Raw genomic sequence first — 19,015 nt, forward strand, 5'->3', positions numbered from 1 at the left:
TTTTCCTGTTGTCATACTTTAATAAATAGTGAAGAAAACCACACAAACTAATATAAAGCAAAAAAAAAAAAAAAAAACGGTTCCGGAATAGCTACGGCCGTATAAAAGTAAAATTTTATTGAGTGCTTTCACCCCCTAATTCTGATGAAGTCCCGTGATATTAGCAGACAAAAACGCTCAATAAAATTTTACTTTTATTCAGCAGTTGCTATTCCGGAACCTTTTCTGGTTTTATACTTTAATGAATTGTCATGGAAATAAACATAGACTTTCTGGTATTAGTTATATATTTCCCTTGTGACTTGTGAAGACTAGTCATTAGTAGATTTCAAGACGTTCAGTATTAAATGGGCAATTTCAAAGCAGATAGAGTAAAGTGCATGAAACTACATCTCTGGTTTTTACGTGGGTTTTGCTAACCAATGCACCTTGTGATAACTTTTAATTCCTTTAAGTTTTTTTACGTTAAGTGTAGACAATTCCTAAATAAAGCTTTGTGCACTAAACAAAAATAAAAAATAAAAAAAGAAAGTTGAAATTGGAAAATTTACTGTTGTACTGCTCTGGCAGTGCATTTCCTTATCCAGGATTGTCAGCTTGAAAAAGGGGGCGGCGCATGCCCCTGCACCTATGCCTAAATCTGCCAGTGATATGACGGTTTACTTGTGTCTTTCGGCTTTTCCCGGTTAGGGGTTGCCACAGTGGAACTCCGGTCTGCTAATGATTGGTAGTGGATTTTTACGTACTGTGTTACCAGCCCTGACGCACAACCTTCAACGAAGGCATGCCCCATTCACGTATGTCTCCGCACAGAAGACGCTCTAACTGAGAATGAATGGGACAACATCTTGCTATGAGGCGACAACGCTACCGCAGCACCACCACCGCATGACAGTAATAGTCCCATATAGGTCATATTTCAATAAAAGTGTAACTGCCTGGCAATAAAGTTCTAATTCCTAGACTGGTTGTGTTTACTCTGGTATTGTATGGCCTCACATGCTGCATTCACCAAGATCTGGTATGTGAATAGTACTGTTGTGTCAACTGTTTCTCACACTGTGCTACATAAAAAATATGTCTAGGAATGTCTGTATAAGAATGTTGTAATTACAAGGTCAGATGGTACAACCAAGAGAGACTTAGACAGCAAACACTGAAGGAAAAGAAAGCACTTTCTAAATAAATCACTCTGATGAAACACAAATTGTTGTATTTTTAGCTCACACAACCATGGTTCGAATCCTGCGAGTGGTAGTAAGCTGTATGCATAATCATACCTCTCAACTGTACAGCAGAATGTCCCGATTTTTGCCTCATATTTTTGGCTTGTTCCTCTATTTTCCTGGCAAATCACTGGGATGATCTCAGGATTGTAGTCACTAAATAATAACATACCTTTGAGTTTCAGACCTCAGATCCTTCAGAAAATGTATATTAAAACAAATCCTGTTACTCTAGCAACTTTCCAAAAGTTTATAAGAGCAATATTTAAAATATGTCCCTATTTGTACCCCCAGTTTGTCAAGCTCTGTACAGATTTTTTGCGAGAGGTTGAGAGGTATGTGCAGAATTATAGCTAGGAATCTAGGAATATGTGTAGAAACAGTCAGGTAGTGTTAACAAACATTCCCTCCACACATCTACCTGGTAAGAGAAATAGAATGCAGCTATAAGACAGTTGAAGTATACACTGTATACAAACATAACACTGCCCAAACCAAGGCGATAGGGTATTGTAATAATACCTGTAGAGTAATGATCCCTCCACTGAAAATGGACATGTATCCAGTTGGACTAGCCCGGTTAACAAATGTAAAATAAATAAATAAAATAAATGATTAGAGCAATGATCATTAAAGCTGTGAGTACTGCAAGGATATACAAGTTGTTAATTGACATCGCTCTCCCTCCCACCACCATATCTGCAACAATAATTTAAACACACAAATCAATGGGTATGTTTTACACCAAACCTACTGTCGGGACATATGTCCTATTGTTCAACAAATATTGAAATGTGTTTCTATTAATGTTCCATGTTGAAATACTATCATTGGTGGCCTGTTGCTATCAATGTAACCTGCATGCTGTTGTAATGGCCACTGTGGTTCCATATATGCATGTGTTTTGTTTGCTATGCAACTGCTCCAAATCTGTTGTTTTGGATTAATGGGAATATCTATGCATGCTGTTATAACTAATCCTGGACTGTGTTGACTATTACTAACCCACATATGTTCTAAAACTGTAACACCATAGCATGTTTGGGAAGGCAGGGCCCAGTGGACCCACCTCTCCCACCTCATCTGGCCATGGCACCCGACCCCAGCATATCTGGGACCTACCTTGGGACCTCCTTGTCCGCTGGTCCTGCACCACTTTCAGGTAGAACTGCCTCAGAGGATGGGGTTCATCCCCCTGGGAGTGGGCGCAGACAGGATACTGTCACCCGAAGCCAGGTCTGGGGTTTGGTGCATAGCGAGGTCCAAAAGGTGTTTGGTGATCTGCTACACCAGCTTGAGGGCTGTGTGGCACAATTAGAGGGTCAGCCTGCCCCTACTGCTCAGCCCCCAGCAAAGCCACTTTTGGGGGCGTGAAGATGCAGTGATGACTGGCCATGACTGTTTCCATTTGGGGGTTCATGGGCTTTCAATTTCCAAACACCCCTCCCTGTCCAAGGTGTTTACCCCCCACATGTGTCATTTACCATCCTTGTATGCTGTCTTGTCTGTCTTGTCTGTCTTCCTACCCAACCTACCTCCCCAAATATACCTATTATCCTTCCCCAGCATCCCACTCTCACCTTAAAAAAAGGGCAATCTGGTCCCGAAAAAAAGTTTGCCCTATACATAGATGTCCATTTCATAAATGTGTCCACTGGACACATGTAATCTGGTCTAATTGGCTTCACAACACATCATTGTTGTCCTCACCCCTCTCTCAGGGGTTTGAGTGTCCAAATATACCTTCAAATTCAGTATATATGCACAGTTGTTACTGTAAATGAAATGGACAGCTATGGACCTTCCCTACACCCATCCTGCACATCCCAAGCTACTTTCCCTATTGTTTTTCCCTCTGCATGCCCCCTTTTTCACCACTTTCCTATCACCCCTTTTTTCTTTTCTTTTAAAGAAATTATTGCGGGGGTAAGTGAGAGTAAGCACTTTTAAGCAGTAGTAAGTAGGATTATGCCTGTTTGTGTGGCACTAAGCAATGCCTACACAGATGAAGCAGTTTTCAGGCTGTCTGTAAGCATAGTTAACAGTAAGTTAGCATTGCTTACTGCCGCTCAAACCTGCGTAAACCCATTTATAACTGCTTAAAAGTGCTTTAATCACTCTGTATCCAACAGCCCTTGTTCTGTCCAGCAACAAAATAATCAGCCCTTGCAAGTCTCGAACCCAGGACTCTGCACACCATAGACACAGCAAATTACCACTAAGCCACCTGATCTGCACACATGTGTGGTGTTTTCTCAAACATATCATGCAGCACAGTCATTCAACAGTAGGGAAAATGTATTTATATATGTATACGTGTGTGTGTGTGTGTGTGTGTGTGTGTGTGTGTGTGTGTGTGTGCATGTGTGTGTATGTCGTGCATTTGGACAACGGATCCACACTCTGAACCTATCACTGCAAAACATCTGACCAAAGGCACTGTAAATGGGGGTGAAGGGGCCAAAAATAGGGACCTCTTGTAATTATTGCCATTATTCTGTCTTCCACAGCTGAACTGTTCTGCCTTGCAACAAAATAACCAGCCCTTGCAAGTCTTAAACACAGGACCCTGCACAACATAGCCACAGCAAGTTATCACTAAGTCGTCCAAGCTGTGAAATGTTGGGATGATTTTTCTAACATATCATGCAGAACAGTCAGTCTACCATAGAGAATATACAATGTGGAAGCACTAAGCATTCTAATGATACATACATACACACACACACACACACACACACACACACACACATATATATGTATACACATACATATATAAATATATAAATATTTTTAGATATATATATATATATATATATATATATATATATATATATATATATATATAAAGAGAGTATATATATATATATATATATATATATATATATATATATATATATATATAGAGGGTGGGCAAAACTTCAAACAGCCATTATTCCTACAGTTGCCACCTTTTCAAATGGCCAGTGTCTGATTCGTTCCTACAAATGAGAATTATTGCATGAAACATATACCCACACACAATGCAAATGACATGACACCACACAGTTTGCATCCATATAAATGTTTATGTGTGCACTATTTCAGTTGTTTATGCTATTTCTTATAGCATTTAGGTGTTTGAAATACATAATAACTGAATAATGCAACTCTCAAAGAAAACAGGATACAGTAATCTGCAAAACATAACATACTTTGCTGTCTAGGCTAAAGCCTTCAAGTAGTACAACAGTAAAAAACACACTTGCCTTTAAGACAAGAATTAATCAACACTTAATTACAGATGTAGTTCAACAGCCTCAAATTACACTCTATAGTCAACTCCCTAGGGAGAAAAGTATCAATTGTTACAATGTAAATGTATCCATTACATAACAATGCTTAACTTAAAATGTCACTATCATACTGACAAACAAAACTGTGTGCAAGACAGTAAGCTCTTGCCCACCACTGTTCCCATGGTGAAATGTATGGAAATGTACAGCCATATACCTTTATGTTTTTTATTACTGATATTCCTCACATGTTGTAACAGCCTAGGTTAAAAACATTTAATACCCGTCACCCATAAAATGTCTTACAAGGGCATATAACAGTGTCCTCTATACACTAACCTCTAGACTGTACAGGGTCACACTTGTTTTGTCCAGCTGTAGGCCTCATATATATATATGGACCCTACCCCACAACTTGTGTGGGAGTCCACAACATCACTGGAATGATAGCAGGAATGTCAGCACTAAATAATGATAGATCATACCTATCAACCTGTTACTGCATGAAATCTGCATAAAGCCTGGTATATAAGTGGAAGACAGAGGCTGAAACACAGGGCCATATTTGATATATTGCTGTTATACACTGCAAAAGTTGTTGGTGTTACAGGACTGGTTGCAACATACCCTTGCTCAGGAATATGAAGTCAGAAACACAAATGGATGTTGCCATGTACTGATAGCAATCAGCGGAGAGAATCCCACTGAAATGTCAGGGGCAAGACCTGTGTGGGGAACAGACAAAACATAACAGCCAATCCTCTGGCCAGCATGTGGATAGGCCCACAGTTGAGAGCTATGCAAACAGACTGCATTCCATGCATAACTAGCATGTGCACACAAACCCTGTAAAACTGGTAGTATTCAATGCATATAACAGCAATACTCACACACTGTCCATAGGTCTGGAACCTTATATAAACATAGTTATCCTGTGCCCACAAGTCCTGTTGTAAGAGGTATTCCTACCTGCTGTTTGTAACACTGCTGCCCACACATGAAGGATGTCTTCCATACAGGAAAGATAATGGGACAATGCTCACATGATGTAGTTATTTATAGTAGTGGGTTGCTATGACATTGGCTATTGGAAGAACTACACAGCTGCCTGCATGCAATTAGCAAGTGGGGAACAGCAATTGGTGCAGAGGCCATATCCTTAACATGAGCATCGCCTACAAAAGCCATGCTTCAACCTATTTAAACAAGCTCAATCCCAGTAGTGGAGGGAGAGACAGACACCACAAAAAAAAAAAAACATAAACAAAACCTCAAAATAAGAAATAAGAAACAAGAAGACAACATGTACACATCAGGAGCTTGAAGATAAACCAGGTATGTGAAACATGTAAGCATGTAATTGAATGTAGTACTTGGTCTTTAATAATGGGATAGATGATTATGAAAGCTGTATATGTGCCATCAGTACTTGCTGCAATGATGCCCTGCTGAACAAATGCTATGGACATAGCGTCTGGCTCCATCTGCAGTGGGCCATACCTGTCAACTGTATAGATATTCACAGAATGTCAAGATTTAGCCATCATAGTGTTTGTTCTGTTCCTCCAAACATGTATATTAGTCTGGCAAATAGCTGGAGATGGAAGTAATGAAGTCCTGACAGACACATGAGTTTCAGACCCCACCACCTTCAGAACAGTCATGGTAATGCAAAATGTATAATGCTACAAACTTTATAGGTTTGTAATAGGCATATCTACGATCTGCCCCTATATATCCCCACCTAATGTTAGGCTTTGTTCACATATGATGCTCTAAGAGGTGGATAGGTTGGGTCACAGCTGAGGAGCCTGACACAACCTGGGAAAGGACAGCTCACATATGGCAACCACTAGAATGTCTGTCAAACAGTTGTGTCTGTGCCACTGCTAGGCCAGTTAATGGGATGTTGCCCACATCCATATGTTACTTGTGAATATGAGTATTATACATGTTTGCATTGTAAATCTAGGATACCTATATAGGGCATGAGCAAAGTAAAGCACTGTTGCAGATGTATGTGTTAAACTGCATGTGATATATTGAATTAATAACATTCAACTGTACAGTGTTCTTCTGGACAATTTTCACAGTTGTGACAGATATCTGTAGTCACTTACACATATACTTGTGTTATTGCAGCTATATTAATACTTTATCAAAATTGGCTTCCCTGTTTTATCACCCAGTGATGTGGACCAATGACCAGAAGTGCTGGTATGATAGGTTGAGATGTATGATTGAGCTGCAAGACTGTAAATACAGTGTGCCATAATGACATAGAACACAAATGTATACCAGGTATCCCCTGAGCATGTGTATGTATGCGTATGTTCAGCTGAAAAGACACAAAAGTAATAACATGGGTCACAAGCAGTCTGGAAAAAGGATGTGCATGTTGCACATGTGTATAATATCAGGGTCACTGCATTCAGCAAAATAAAATGTGTACTGCTACTGATTGTTGCATTGCCATGACACTGATATGGGTACTAAAGTAGGCATGCTTTTCACCTAGTAATCAGAGAAGTGTACAACTGTGTTATGACCCACTGTCCATGCCTACCACTAACAGCTGTATCAACACCCATATACACTGGATATCAGAGTGTACACACCCCTGTGAGAATTCCAGGTCTGTGTGCTGCATGTCAATGAGACCACAGAAAGTCATGTCAAAATATTTCTCACCTCAAATGTGACCCATAACCTGCACAATTCTATTGAAAAAGAAACAAAGCTGTTTCATGGAAGGTGAGCAACCATTGCCAAGTGAAGATGTGATATGACGTTAGAGTACAAACCAAGACAAATGGATGCTGTAATCACCTCAGCAGGTGTATACACAACATATCAGTGTAAGGGTGTGCACACACATTCAACTGGCTTATTGTACTGAATATTAATTCCCATATTTTTCCACAGGACAGGTTATTATGTTCCTTATTGAACTGAGCAGGCTATAGGACACATCACAGGTGGGGATTGTGTTGACATGTGCATTTGTGGGGTCATGTTCCAATTGCATAAGTACCATGCATTGTAACAGGGGTGTGTACACTTCATATCCACTGTAGCTATATAGAATCAGCAGCACCTTACCTGTACAAACATCCTCCACCAAGGATAGAGTAATCCCCCTTGGTGGACAGCACCAAGACACAAAGCACATAATAGGATGCTATAGTGACTGTACAGGGACACATAGGTGCAGACCACAACTTGGAAGCAAGTGCACCTCTATCTGAGCAAACATGTAGGTTCACAGGTGACTTACTGTAAGGCTGACTATGACTAGAAAATCAGACATATCCAAACCACCAAGGCCAATTGCAACCAGGTCTACACATATGCATGCAGTCTCAGAACCAGTAGCACAAGTCAACATGTACTGGGGGTAAAGCACACCTCATACACACATGCCATGGATACAGGCAACCTGCATCAGACAGGATAAGCAGGAACACTGGCACCCTGTCCACAACATTAGTACATGGCTATATGCACATCAACCACACTCCTGCCCTTATCAATAGTGAGCATGGACATAATGCCAACTGATGGCAACAACAGCAAGTCTCCATGGGGCATGAGAACATCACTGTTTGCCTCCTACATGAACACAGGCATGTGCTCACAGTTCTATCACACACTACAGTCAAACACACACGTCAATTTCCACACTTCATCCACATGGAAGATAGCCACTGTCATCCCTCTACACTGAAACAAATGGTGAATAGTAGATTATGCCATTAAGTGTCCAACATTGGGGGAATTGGACAGGTCAGGGCCAGGAGTGCAATGCAAGATATCAAAGCCATGATAGCTTACAGTGTTATGGTATAGTCTGGATAATTTGCAAGTACTATCCACTATTGATATGCACTTGGACAACTGTATGAGGTCCTGTAACCTTTTTACTGTTTATGTCTTCCAGGTACAATGTCCCGGTAATGTCTGCCTGCATTCACAAACCTGAAAAACAATGCAATCTTCCAATACCCCATCATGCATCATGCCATCCTATTCAGCTGCAAGGCCCAGGATCTGCAGGAGAACGAGCTCATTCACAGGGTAAATGATGTTGGCCTGCACAACAGAAATTATGGGCAGGTGCGGCATCGCTGTACAGATCTGATCAGCCATGCCATTCAGCATGCTGATGTAGTTAGGGGGGACCAGCTAGCCACAGGTGGGGATCATATAATCCAACCCCCACTGACAATGCTGAGGAGCTCCATGCCAGCCTTGGGGCACCCGCCCACCAGCCAAGCCAGCAGGCTGAAGACAACATTGTGGAGGTGAGTGCCACCCACACAATGGATGAGGAGCATGCAGGTAAGGCCCCAGGGCACATTAATAGACCACTGTTGCTTATCCATTTTCATCTGTAAAATATCTACTTGCATATGTCAGATAAGATAGTCTGTTGCTGCAGTGTATTAATGAACAGATGTGCATAATCTGTAGTATTGTGGGTTTGTACTGTTGATGTGCTGAAATGCTGCTTCCACCCTGTACCAATGCCACAGGTGTAGCTACTGACATTACTTCTCTCACACAACTATTTAGGTCCCTTTGGTATACAACTGGGGCAGCTGCCTGTTGCTGGCGAGTATGGTGTTGTTTTGTTCCGGTTTGCCAATACACCGGCCATGTTATGGCCATGGTATTTTCCATGCACACATTTAACACACCTACCCATAATGCATGCTGTACATGTTCACTTATTGTTGGTGTTAACTGCACTGCATCACAGTAGTCACCATGGTGGCATATCTAAAGGGTATGTAAGAGTCCTGCAGTACACCTAACAGCCTGTTAGTGCAAGATGTGTGGACAGAGATAAACATAATGGTGGGACAAATGGCCTGCAGTAGGGACATGTCTGAAACATTACCCTTATACAGTGGCTACAACAGTGTATACACCACTATTACAATGGCAACTGTTCCTGATTTAAACAATGGTAAACCACAGTACCACATTCCACACCTTTTACAACCTGTAATGTGATCCTAACATGAGCAATGAATGTGTAATATGGAATCCTTTGTTAGGACAGCAAATATGGGGAATATATACCTTAACAAACACTGGAAGCATATGTACACACACACACTCCAAATAACATTTTGTGGAAGCAGCTTGTGATGTACTGACAGCATTTACTCTTTTTGAGTACACACCTTCCATCAAGTACAGGGCCTCAATGCCACACCAAGTCATGGTCTGCTGTCCAAGAAGTATGTCCATGACATTTGCCCATTCACCTGCAACAGAGGCAGCCATGGCTTGCACATATCTAACAAACCATGAAATGGATCCCATATCCTAAAGGTAGCACTCAGGAGTGGGAAAAATAGCCTTACCTCGCCATTGCATATACCAAGGCAAACAGTGCAAACAGTCGTGTATGTGTGTATGAAGTATGGGACAACATTGATGCAGAAAATAAACAGATGCCAATCTAAACAGATGATAAAACATGTTGCAAACTGGTCATGGAGCTGCCCAGAAACATGCAGCAACACCAAGGGACTTGCAGAAATGTCTAGCAAGTACTGCCTGTGCAGTACCTGTGTCGACAATTGGCTGGATTCTGCATAAATGTGGCCTATGGGTTAGGGTAATCAGACGGAAGAGTTATCCCACATGATACATCATCCAGGGCTCTCTACAGGTAGCATAAGCATAACATCAAGTTGCCCAAAGGCATGTGTTGCAATGTGTAATGGTATCATGAGGCCAAGGCTCAAACTTACAGACAGTATTCATAAAGAAACATGTGGTGCACAAGCAACACCTCACTCCACCTCAGGGCCACCATCCCCAATATTTATCTTGCTGGTGCCAGTGTACACCTTTAGGTTTGCTGTTCATTAGCTGGAACTAGGCCAGTAGACATGATGTTTGGAATTTGGAACACTGCAAAATAACACCCATGTGTGGCCCATAGTTGTCAAGCATCTGCAATAAGGATGAGGATGGGGAGGGGGGTCAGCTTGAAACACAACAGTGAACTGAAGAATACATCCAATGTTTGCTAAGAATGTCTGTATCTGAACACAGTGAAGGTGATGAATTGTGCCAGACATAACCCTGACTCTACAGCAATAGTGAAGCTGCTGTGTGACCTCCAAGGGCTGTGCACATGAGCTGACCTTGCAATCTGGCAGAGTTGGTGGACATTTGTAGGGTAGAGTGACCAAATAATGACAAGTGAAGATGGGCCATGCTAGTATACCCCTTCCAGGAACAGTGGCTGCTGTAGTTCACTTAACAGGTGCTTTAACAAGCCATTGTGTTAAGGGTGTGCACACTTATGCAAACCACATATTGTATGCATCTGATGCAGCATCTGCACAACTAACACATTTGTTTGATACTGCATTGGATTGCACAGGCCATATGTCACATATCAGGTGTGGGTAATGTTAACAAATGCAGTATTGTGGTCCCATTGCATATCATAGAAGAGGCTGGCATGTCAACAAGGGTGTGTGCACTCCTTATATCCACATTAAGCTTTGAAGGTTGTCAGTGTAACTGGATTTTATTGCACATACATGCACTGCTGATGATGAGCTCTGCAAATCAAAGGTCAAGCATTAATTATTGACACCAGTCGTCATATCATCCCAGGTATGTGTCAGACAAACACATAGGGGCTGTGAGCAACAGAGGAAACATAACTGCCACACATATACACATTCAGCAATGGAGTGTACACTTGTGAGGTATGGTGCACAGTACATGCCAGTGTGCTGTATAGGTGCACAGCAATACTGTGTACATGGGTGCAGTGTGTCCCAGGGGATGGGGCATCACCTACTAACACAACTCATGCATCACAGAGATGTATACTATTGGTAACAAGGATTATGTATGGCTGCAGTGCATGCTGTTGAGTGCCATATGCCATGCATGTTGACTGTTGAGTAATAAGAGGTCTGTGTAATATCTTTGTGCCACCTCACCTGCAAGTGCTTGTGTGTGTGTGTGTGTGTGTGTGTGTGTGTGTGTGTGTGTGTGTGTGTGTGTGTGTGTGTGTGTGTGTGTGTGTGTGTGTGTGTGTGTGTGTAGAAGTAAACCATAATGTACAGTTCTTAACACACATTTCTTGTCAGCCCCTCACAGGTGGAAAGGTGGGTCAGGGTCCCTCCTGCAGGAAAACTGATGTTAGTGTTCATACAGCATACAGACTCTGACAATGATGATAGGCATAGTGAGGTAGGGTTGTCAGGGGCTGAATCTGTGCACTGGTTGACATCCCACTTTTATCCACCCTATCCCTGCACACAGTCACAATGTCCATACATACCCCATCACCAGTGGCCATAGATGAGAGACAGTTGGCAGGTGGTGGCATGGGACAGGAAAGTATGGTGACTATGGCAAGTGTGTCTGTACACAGCAGCCATAGCCGGATGACCGGCGAGGTACCACACAGGTAGATGTACAGGGGTGTTTGTAGGAGGGCCACTGGCCATCATGCCCCTGCCAGAAGTGCCAAAGCAAGTGTCACCAGACGCATGTATTGGGCCATCATGGAGGCACAGGCACATATGGAACATTACACCAGAGCTAGTCTGAGGCTCCAGAAGTCTACTTTTCCTGCTGTATGTGACTACATTCGTGATCTTGCAGGTGCCCACCAATATTTTGCTGAGGTCATGGCTAGACGTTTGGGTGAGATGGTGGGAGTCACTGACAATGTGGTGTCTATGGTAGAGCATGTGGTGGGAGTAAGGCATAGGCCACATGGAAGTAGGGCAGCAACACCAAGTTGTGGTTTATGTGGATGTGAAACAACTCAGGGCCACTCCCGTAGTGGCAGTACCAGCACCAGCACTGCAGTAGGGATGCTGTTCACACCACAATGCAGCAGGCCATGTGCACATGGTCCTGGCTAGTCCCAACAGGGACACTGATCCAGTGGACAATTGTCATCATCAGGGGGAGAGTATCATATCTGGGCTTCTGCTGGTAGTGGCTGTGCAACCCCTGGCAGGCACAGTTCCCATGTCAATGGCCATACAGTGAACTGTACACCCTACCATGTACAGTCTGCAGCTGTCCAACAAACACCTGTATAGGGCAGCCACATGGCAGAAATGTGTGCATACATACACACACACATCAGCTAGGGAACCTCCATACCTACACACACCACATCTGCACAGCCCATTTAATAAAGAACCCCCAACCCATTCACATGATGTCAACCAAATGGCTCAGCCTTGGCCTCTGGCAAACCCAGAACACACCCTATGCATATAATGTTACCTGTGCCACATCCCTGTCATCCACACCATCAATACAGGGACATGCTAATATGGTTCTAATGCACAGGGTGAATGTACTAAGGTTTAACAATGCAATGCTGTTTAAAGTGTTGTCAGCAAGATGTTGGTCTGCTGTCCTTTCCTTCAAGGGGTGTGGCACTGTGATGACACATTCACTGTGTCATATCCCGGGTACAGCTGAATACAAGTAACATGTCTGTATAACAGTTACTGCATGTGCCACATGGCTGATAGGTCTGAGAGGTGTATACAGGTGAGTGCATGGTGGCTGATGTAAACAGCTCTTCTACAGTGGACAATGGTAAGTGTACTGGGTAGCACACACCAAATGTTTGTGAATAACACACACACACACAGAGGCTCTGGTGTTGATGCAATACACAGAGAACACTGTGTACCAGGCTAATGTCCATGGAGAGATGAGAAGAGTAGGGCATGTCGGTACACTGGTATCATTCCACCTGACATTTGACAGCAGGCCATCTATCAACTGATGCCACTCGAGTGATTGCTAGGATGACAGCTAAATTCAACATCCAGTCATCTGCTTTTCTCTTGCAGAGGGTCAAAGAGGTGCTCCACTTGACATGTATGCAACATATATTGCATAACATGGCCAGTGTATGGGTTAGAGACCTGTGCCTAAGCATGTTCTGTTGACTGTTGTAGTCTGGTTGAGGTATCCATGACATGTGGTGCAAACATGGTGGGGTTTCCTAGCTGTGGCATTCATAACACAGCTGGGCAGACATGTCAGTGTCATTCAATCAGAGATTGCCTGTAAGCATCCAAGATGGATACCTGACATCTGCACATCTGTACAGAGGACAAACAGAAATTAGCTAGCCAACAGGTTATGCATTAGGATGAATGTTTTGACAGCCAAACATCTGACACTGATAGGTATACCATTACTACATGACAGCAGTCCTCAATGACATGTCCTAAACACATAGTAGTCTACAGTTAATGTCAACATATCAGATCAATATCAAATAGGAGATACATATAAACATACAGCTCAAACACCAAGAACACGATAGTCAATAATCAAGAGTCCAGCTTTGCATGCAGGGGTGTCTGGTTCCAGTACTACAATTTGTAATCTACTCTTACTTGGAAAAACACTGTTAAAAGTAATGTAATGATACAATACATACAAGTTTGACTGCATATAACCTGGGATAGTACCCATGTATGAAACACATACAAAGAAGAAAGATTGTGGTACTAGCCATATATACTAGGTATGCCATACAGTATACTCACACCCCTTGCTACTGTAATGACAGCACATAGAAGCATGTTATGCTATTTTATCAGACTGGAATGTGATCACTGGTTACCAAGGTTGAGCTATGCTTAGCAGACATAAGCATTGCTTAAATGTAAATGCTAAGCAGATTTGTGCACTGGTAAACAAAACCTACACTGTGTAAGCACCTTTTCATATAACCGTATGTTAGCACCGCTTACCATCGTGCAAACCTGCTCAATCATGCTTAAACCTGCTCAAAACTGCCTTAATCACTCTGTATCCAACAATTCTTGTTCTGCCTAGCAACAAAATAAACAGCGCTTGCAGGTCTTGAACCCAGATCCCTCTAGACTATAGTCACAACACTTAACCACTAAGCCATCTGAGCTGCAAATGCCTGTTGCTTTTTCAAATATATCTTTCAGTACACTTACTGAATAGTAGTGAACAACTGCTTTGACTACTACAATTGTTTACTACTTGTTATTGAAAATAGTGTTGAATCAGTCATTTTTTACATCTAAATATACACATATCAGATAAATATGTTGGGATACATCTGAGAAAGTATATACAACACTCATGTTTACACATAACAAGGCTATGGATATATATATATATATATATATATATATATATATATATATATATATATTTGTATACATGTACAGACACACACACATATATATATATATATATATATATATATATATATATTAAACATATGTCCATAACATGTAGTGGAGTCATACCTCAGCACCATAACTCTCAACCTGTTAGTGCAAGGGAACGTGATGTAAGTACTGCAGTTATAAATGTAGACTGTTGCTACAGTAACAGGGTTTGTGTCAACAGATATGTTGTTTAAGAAGGCTCTTTTGAAACTGACATGTACGCCATCAGTTACTGGCAGACATCATAAAATCATGATACTAAAGTACCACACATAATGATCCTGTGGAATACAGCAGAAATATGACCAGTAAACGTGGACAGTCTGAAACAATCTGGTCAGTCCAGAGGTATACACAGAACTCCTTAGTGCAAGATGTGTGGACCAAGCCTGACAAAGGAGATGTTTACAGCCATGAAAATGGGGATATATCACAAATACTGAAGTAGATAAGCTCACATAGTTGATGCATTCACACTCTCCGGTCTGTCTTAACACATATTAACTGGAGGAGCAGAGGTCCCATACCCACATACTTCCCACTAGTTAGTGATATACATCTTCACAGTATCCCACTGCTTTTTCAGAAATACACAACACGTATGGTGGTTATGCAACAGTACATCTGACAAATATCTGGACATAACATCACACTTGGTAAATACACTGAGCTGCTAGGCATGCCACCAAGTACTGTCTAAACTAAAGGCAGACTGCCACAACACTAACCAAAGTTTTCTGTGGGGGAATACACATGCATTTGAAAATATAGCAGGCACTACAAGCATGTAACAGCATGAAGTAACAGACACCAGTGTGAAAGTACATACCCACAACCAATCTCAACACAGTCACAGTCACATTATGGTAAGCCTAATTAATAGTACAGTATATGGACTGTGTGAACAAAACCATCCTCATATTTGCCACTCACACACTAACCCTACATATACTGGCCCAATTCACAGTGACATCTGATGCCTGACTGTGGTATGGGACGTGTCTCAGTCTGGCCCTACAAACATATACGCTGATAGGGTACCAGAAACTGGAGCAGCATGCAACGTCAGATAGAACAGGACCAAGAACACTGACATCTACCCCAGTCTGTACAGAGGCCAAATACCATATATACAATACACTGCTACACAATACTGACACTCTGCAACAATCGCCGTAAGTACACAGACCTCACTACTGTACAGACTGCAACAGAATGCCCAGGTTTTGTTCTCAAATATAAGACCTTTTATACATAACATGCCTGGCAGTCTGATATATCACTGGCTTGATATCAGGAATGATGTCAGTAAAAGGGATTGGGAGGGTGGCCTAATGGTTAAGGTGTTTGCCTTACGAACACAAGGTGCGGGGTTTGAGTCTCACAAAGGATAATTAGCTAGGCTTAAAATGGCTCGCAAGGGCAGTTAACTTAGTACTAATCTATGAACCTATGAACCTAATAATGATATACTGCACATATGCACCTCTTACTGCATGACATATGCACAAAGAGTGACAGACTTGGGGGACAGAGGAACAAGCACAGGGCCAATATTGACATATTGCTGTGATAAACTGAGAAAATTGCTAGTGTAACAGGGTTTGTTATGACATATCTCTTCTGATGGATATGAAGTCAGTAACACACATGGATGTTACCATTTACTGACTACAATCATTAGAGTATGCTACTGCATTTCTAAAGACAGAAAATGTGTGAGTAACACACCACATCTAAGACTCCAAACTCTGGCCAGTCTGCAGATAGCTCTACAGGTGAGAGTTTCCCCAACCACATAACACTGTCATACCAGACTTTAAATCATGCAGAACAGCCATATCCACACAAACCCTTTTAAACAAACATTACTTGAAATGTAGAACAGCAATACTTACATTCTGTCTCCATGTCTGGAACATCCCCCATCCAGTTTGTTGGCCTGTCTCCACAATGTTTGTTGTAAGAGGTATTTCCAACTACCCTCTGTAATGCTGTTTGTCAGACACCCACATGAACTCCTGCTCACAGTGAAGGAAAAGGGCCAACACCTACATGAAGTGCTTAGTTATTGGAGTGGGTTTCCATGCAATTGGCTATAGGAATGATACCACAGCTGTTCCACATGTAATTAGCAAGTGGGGGACTCCAATTCATGTACAGGTCATCAGCTGATCATGAGCATTACCTACAAAAGTCAAGCAGCTGCCTATGCAAAACAGACATATTTTTCCACATCTACCAGAAAGGGAGAGAGAGAGAGAGAGAGAGAGAGAGAGGAACAGAGAAAGAGCAAAGTTTGTTTGTGTATTATCTGTGGATAGAGACTTGTTTCTGGGTATTATAATGGTTGCCTATATTGTTTACTAATCCATACTGTCACATAGTAATTGCACATGGCTGTACACATTTATGGCTGAGGATTGTCTACAACAACCTCTACAGTGTTTGAAAACTGTTGGCCTTGTAATGTGGATATTGGGACATATAGGTCCTCACTATAATGATGTAGCAAATCCCACACTGCAATGGATCCTTTCATTACACAATCACCCCAACAGGATACTGATGACACACACACAAACACACACTTAGCAATACTGAGTTTCAAACACCTACCTGGCTATGTATTGCTATTACAGTGTTAGGCAGTTATTGCATGTGCCATGGAGCTTACATGTTGGAGAACTGTCCAAAGGAATCTTTGAAGGTGAGTGACATCAGCAGCAGTGCTAAAGGAGGGGTAAGGGAAGTGTAGTAAGTATGAATGTCCACAAAATCAGGTGTCAACAAAGACACACACACACACACACACACACACACACACACACACACACACACACACACACACACACACACACACACACACACACACACACACACACACACACACACACACACACACACACACACACACACTCTTTCACACAAACATGCACATTATCACAGTTGCCAGAACCAGGATTAGAACTCCTACCTAACTAGTCTACTACACTACAATATTACACAGTTATCACAAGCGCCATGGAGCTTATAGGGCTGAAGCTTGGCCAAAGGGTTATTTAAAGGTGACTGACATCAGCATGCATGTTAAAGTAAGGCAATGGGAGGTGTAGTGAGTGTGAATAGCCTCAACATTATTCATCTCCATACACACACACACACACACACACACACACACACACACACACACACACACACACACACACACACACACACACACACTTGCCAGTACTGACATCCATAGGCTCATTGCTTCACAGGTGAGTAGTAGGTGAATGGGCGTGAAGGCTCTCCAAGGCTAGACCAAGGGAATACCTTGGCATCAAGCCACATGACAATAGTCCCCAGTGTGGCTCAGGGGTGTAGTTCCTGGAGTGGTTCCCATGGGTGGGTATTGTATTCACCATCCACTCATCTGGGTTTCTATTGTGGGTGGCCGGTGATGTGCACTGCTTCCCATGTATGTGATCTATATTTCATAACATGGACAGTGTCTGGGTTGTGCACATGTCCCACATGCATGTTCTTTGATGTGTGGAAGTGTACTTGAGGTATCTGGGGCATGTTATGTGGACAGATTGTTATCTTCTGATGAAGCATTCCTGACCTCATTTGGTGAGACCTGGCTATTGTAACTGAGGTCATGATTGCACCTACACTGACAGTTGTTTGTTGTTTGTTTGTCTTTTTGGCTTTTCCCGGTTAGGGGTCACCACAGCAGAACTCCATTCTGCTAATGATTGGCAGTAGATTTTTATGGTGCCGAGTTGCCAGCCTGATGACCAAACTTCAGCGAAGGCACACCCATTCACAGATGTCTTTCAGAGGCCACTCGACCACGGGGAGGACATGCAGACTCCACACAGAAGGCACTCCAGCCAAGAATCAAACAGGAGAACCTCTTGCTGTGAGGCAACAACCCTACCGCTGTACCACCACGGCTACACTGACAGTATAATACAGATATTCAGTGGAGATAGTGGTGTTTGTCCATACAGAGCATGTGTATAAGGCATGGTATTCCCTTTGTGGGGTACATTTGCAGAATCTACAGTTGTTGCAGGCATCCAGTGGGGAACATGGCAAAAGGGCCACTGTACACATTTATTTGGTTACTGAGGGGATGGAACAGGGTGCTATGTCCTTTTACTTGCTGGATAACACACACTCAGGCAGAAGATGTAACACATCAAAGTACTTTCTGATGTCAGTGGCACTATTGTGATCAATAGGCATGTAGTTCACTACTATCACACCATGGTTACTA

This window comes from Protopterus annectens, chromosome 3.part1, assembly GCF_019279795.1.
Source record: "Protopterus annectens isolate FY-2018-M chromosome 3.part1, PAN1.0, whole genome shotgun sequence".
Lineage (NCBI taxonomy): Eukaryota > Metazoa > Chordata > Ceratodontiformes > Protopteridae > Protopterus > Protopterus annectens.